Source organism: Sapajus apella, unplaced genomic scaffold, assembly GCF_009761245.1.
Source record: "Sapajus apella isolate SASKATOON/1434 unplaced genomic scaffold, GSC_monkey_1.0 scaffold227, whole genome shotgun sequence".
Taxonomy (NCBI): domain Eukaryota; kingdom Metazoa; phylum Chordata; class Mammalia; order Primates; family Cebidae; genus Sapajus; species Sapajus apella.
In genome coordinates this window covers 631928-636686 of record NW_022437167.1, presented here as the reverse complement: position 1 = coordinate 636686, position 4759 = coordinate 631928, and the positions used below count along the sequence as shown (strand labels likewise).

The 4759-nt window shown below is 54.8% G+C and overlaps 1 protein-coding gene across 4 annotated transcripts in view; it reads right to left on the bottom strand.

Moving 5' to 3' along the window:
* BORCS8 (BLOC-1 related complex subunit 8) overlaps nt 1-4759 on the bottom strand; it is a 45027-nt gene that overhangs the window by 24422 nt on the left and 15846 nt on the right. Inside the window, exon 6 of one of the 4 annotated variants that reach the window (XM_032271274.1) lies at nt 3099-3591. The exons of 2 other annotated variants lie outside the window; for them this stretch is intronic. The gene's annotated coding sequence lies outside the window, so the exon portion shown is untranslated. Of the gene's footprint in view, nt 1-3098; nt 3592-3965; nt 4437-4759 lie in introns of those variants that run through there. One more of the 4 variants, XM_032271270.1, reaches the window with a different exon arrangement.

Below are 4759 nucleotides of genomic sequence, written 5' to 3'. Positions count from 1 at the left end.
AAAAAAAAAAAAAAAAAAAAGAATTGGGGTAATAGCAGCCCTCAAGGCCCACCTACAATGTTCCCTCCTCCAAAGGTGTTCCCATCCTCTTACCACTTGAGGTCCCTCTACCTCGCCGTCCCTCCTTCCAGCTTAGCACTGACCCAGGGGGTAGGGTAGAGTGTGTGCCTGCCTCTGTCTCCCCCAGCCTGGGGGTTCCTTGGGCCCCGACCCAGTGCATGGTGGCACCAAAGGGGTGTCTCCATGGGTTTCTTTCTTTTCTTTTCTTTTTTTTTGAGACAGAATCTTGCTCTGTCGCCCAGGCTGGAGTGCAGTGGCTCGATCTCTACTCACTGCAACCTCCACCTCCTAGGTTCAAGCAATTCTCCTGCCTCAGCCTCCTGAGCAGCTGGGACTACAGACACATGCCACCACGCCCAGCTAACTTTTTGTATTTTTAGTAGAGATAGGGTTTCACCATATTGGCCAGGCTGGTCTCAAACTCCTGACCTCATGATCCACCTGCCCAGGCCCCCCAAAGTGCTGGGATTACAGGCGTGAGCCACCATGCCCAGCCTCTTTCATTTTTTAGAAACGCAGTTGCTCTGTTGCCCAGGCTGGAGTGCAGTGGTGCAATCATGGCTCCCCGCAGCCTTAAACTCCTGGGCTCAAGTGATCCTCCTGCCTTGGTCTCCAAAAGCACTGGGATTATGGGTGTGAGCCACTGCGCACAGCCACCACGGGTTTCTTGAAGAACTGGAGAATCCCCAGGAAGGTGTAAGCTGTGAAAGTGAGTGGGGGCCACGCCTGGGGCACCCAGAAACCTTGTTCAGGGCTATGACAGGGCTAAAAAGAGGCTTTCCAGGGGCCTGAGTGTGCAGGACTCTCTAGCAACCCAGAGCAGGTCTGAAATAAAAACTAGGACTCAGACCGAGGGCTAAGGACAAACCCCGCGGACGTCTGATGCTCATCCTGACCACTGTGGACAGAGCAGGGGCAGGTCGCTGCCCTCTATGAGTCTCTTTACCCCCTCCGCAGACCATGGTTGGGATCCCTTCTGGGTGACCTCTAGCCTCCTGAGCACTGCACACTTGTTTGGATGCCCCATGGCACAGAGAGCTCACTGTCTCTCTTCTAGCTGCCCACCTATCTCCGGAGTCCTGCCAGGAGTAAATACCATTATTATTTTTTTTTTGAGATGGAGTCTTGCTCTGTGGCCAGGCTGGAGTGTAGTGGTGCAATCTCGGCTCACTGCAATCTCCGCCTCCCAGGTTCAAGCCATTCTCCTGCCTCAGCCTCCCGAGTAGCTGGGATTACCAGCGTGCGCCACCACAGCCAGCTAATTTTTGTATTTTTAGTAGAGATAGGGTTTCACCATGTTGGCCAGGATGGTCTCAATCTCCTGACCTCATGATCCACCTGCCTCAGCCTCCCAAAGTGTTGGGATTACAGGCATGAGCCACCGCGCCAGCTGGTTTTTGGGTGTTTTTTTTTTTTTGAAATGGAGTCTACCTCTGTCACCCAGGCTGCAGTGCAGTGGCATAATCTTGGCTCACTGCAACCTCCACCTCCCGGGCTCAAGCGATTCTCCTGCCTCAGCTTCCAGAGCAGCTGGGATTACAGGTGTGCACCACATCCAGCTAATTTTTGTACTTTCAGTAGAGACGAGGTTTCACCATGTAGGCCAGGCAGGCTCGAACTCCTGACGTCAAGTGATCCGCCAACCTCGGCCTCCCAAAGTGCTGGGATTACAGGTGTGAGCCACCGCCCCTGGCCAGCAAATGCTAATGAGCAAGCTCTAGGAGTGCCCTTGCCCTCCACCCTGACAAGGGAGGCTTCGAGCTCTTGTTCTCAAAGCCCTCTGGCCTCTCAGAACCTCAGTTCACTCTCTGAAAAGTGGGAGCAAGGGCCTTTAGGTTGAAAAAGGGTGGAGGGTCACAGGGTGCCCACCAGGGCCAGCCAGGACTGCAGACAATGACTGGACGGAGGCTGAGCTTCCCGCCAACGCTTTGCCTCTTGCGCCCCCTGGCGGCCAAAGTGGGCGGGATGCCCTCCAGGCAAAAAGGGCGAATCGAACGTGCAAATGAGATGCAAACTAACCAGTGTTCCCAGGAGCCCTTGGACTCGGGGTGATGAGGTGTCTGACAGTCCAAAGTCCTGATCAGACATCTTTTATTATTTTTAATTGTTTTTTGAGACACAGTTTCGCTCTTGTTGCCCAGGCTGGAGTGCAATGGCACGATCTTAGCTCACTGAAACTTTGGCCTCCTGGGTTCAAGCGATTCTCCTGCCTCAGCCTCCTAAATAGCTGGGATTACAGGCATGTGCCACCACGCCCGGCTAATTTTGTATTTTTAGTATAGACGGGGTTTCACCATGTTGGTCAGGCTGGTCTCAAACTTCAGACCTCAGGTGATCCACCCGCCTCAACCTCCCGAAGTGCTGGGATTACTGCAAGAGGCCACCATACCCAGCCCATTATTATTTTTTGAGACAGAGTCTCGCTCTGTCACCCAGGCTAGAGTGCACTGGCTCGATCTTAGCTCACTGTAACCTCCGCCTCCCAGGTTCAAGCAATTCTCCTGCCTCAGCTTCCCAAGTAGCTGGGATTATAGGTGCCCACCACTACACCCAGCTAATTTTTTATATTTATGGTAAACAGGGTTTCACCATGTTGGCCAGTCTGGTTTTGAACTCCTGACTTCAGGTGATCTGCCCACTTCAGCCTTCCAAAGTGCTGGGATTACAGGTGTGAGCCACCATGCCCAGCTATTTTTTTTTTTTATAGAGACAGGGTCTCTCCATGTTGCCCAGGCTCGTCTCCAACTCCTGGACTCAGGAGTTCCTCCAGCCTTGACCTCCCAAACTGCTGGGATTACAGGCGTGAGCCACCATACCTGGCTTAGATCCCTTTTAAGAGAGAGGACTGGGCCAGGTGAGGTGGCTCACACCTGTAATCCCAGCAATTTGGGAGGCTGAGGCAGGTGGATCACGAAGTCAGGAGTTCAAGACTAGCCTGACCGAGATAGTGAAACCCCCGTTTCCACTAAAACTACAAATTAGCTGGGCACGATGGTAGGTGCTTCTAATCCCAGTTACTCGGGAGGCTGGGGCAGGAGAATCGCTTGAACCCAGCAGCAGAGGTGAGTGAGCCAAGATCATGCCACTGCACTCCCGCCTGGCAACAGAGAGACAAAACTGTCAGTCACTGGTTGAGGTCGTACCCAGGGGGGCTATGAGTGACTCGGAGTTCTAGAAGGGTCTGGGGCCCCCGATGCCTGCCTCCCTCACCCCCCAGCCCCAGTTGTCCTCGCAGGTGCTGGGAGGGAGGTGACAATCCCGTTCTGCTGCCAGTTTCTCCTGCAGGTCTGAGCAAGACAGGGCTGGCCTGTGTGGCTCACAAATACCAGTCAGCGTTTGCTGGATAAATGGTCGCATGGAGAACAGATGGACATTGAGAGGTATCTTCAGAGCAGGTAAGAAGGGAAAAGGACTCTGGAGGCCACGCGCCAATCAGGGCCCCGGATGGGGTGGTTCTGGGCTCCTCCAACTCCTCAGCAGAGTGGAACGGTGGAGAGGCAGGGTAGTGGCACAGAGGCCCCCCAGTATGCCCTAGGAGGAGGAAAGGCAGGGCTGAACCCCCCTTCCAGGCCTTCAAACACCTTGACAGGCCCGACGCCCCAGCAGGATGCCCTGTCTCCCCTCGGGACACCCCTGCTTTTCCCACCCATCTCCAGCAACCACCCCACAGCACCAAGCTGAGTAACCCTCCCAGAGCAGTGGGACTGGGCCCTGTCTCAACCCCAAACAACCCCATCTGAGCTCCCTAATACGCTGTACTGGAATAGGGATTCTGGGGTTACGCTGTGTTGGCATACAGCTGGCACTACAGATGCATAACCTGTGGAGGCCTGGTCACCCACGCTTGGCATTCACAGCGGTCAGTGCAGGCCCTTCTGCAAACAGCAGCAGAAGCGGACTCAAAGCCATTTTGGCAAAAATCATAATTCAGAGATCGATGAAACTGAAGAATTGAAATGAAATTGGCTAGCATCAGGTACAGCTGGATCCAGGACCCCAGGCAAGGTTCTCAGGTCCACCCCCCGCCCCTCACCACCATGCTCCTGGCAGAACTCCCAGGAAAGGCCTCTCGTTGGGCCATGCGTCCAACCTGAACCAGTCACTGGGACCTAGGACACTGGCAGCTCTGATTGGCCAGGCCGAGGTGCCACATCCACCCTTGGAACTAGGGGTGGCTTCTCCACGTGGCCTGAGCACGCTGCTCGGGGCAGAATGCAAGGTGGGAAGGTAGGTCTGCGAGGGTCCAGCCTTCCTTATCCAGATGAACAAAAGGAGAACCAAGGCCGGGCGCGGTGGCTCAGGCCTGTCATCCCAGCACTTTGGGAGGCTCAGGCGGGGGGATCACTTGAGATGGCCAACATGGTGAAACCTCGTCTCTACAAAAAATACAAAAAATTAGGTGGCGGTGGGGGTGTGCACCTGCAGGCCCAGCTACCGGGGAGGCTGAGGCAGGGGGTTCACTTGAGCCAGGGAGGCAGAGGTTACAGTGAGCCGAGATCGTGCCACTGCACTCCAGCCTGGGTGACAGAGCGAGAGAGCGCAGGAGAGAGGAAAGAAGGAAAGGGAAAGAAAGGGGAATAAAAGGAAATGCAGAGAGGGCTGGTGCCAGGCCTGCGTCACACGTACATCAGAGGCAGGCAGGACCAGGAACACACCAGGCCAGGGGCTGCTCTTTTTTTTTTTTTTTTTTGAGACAGAG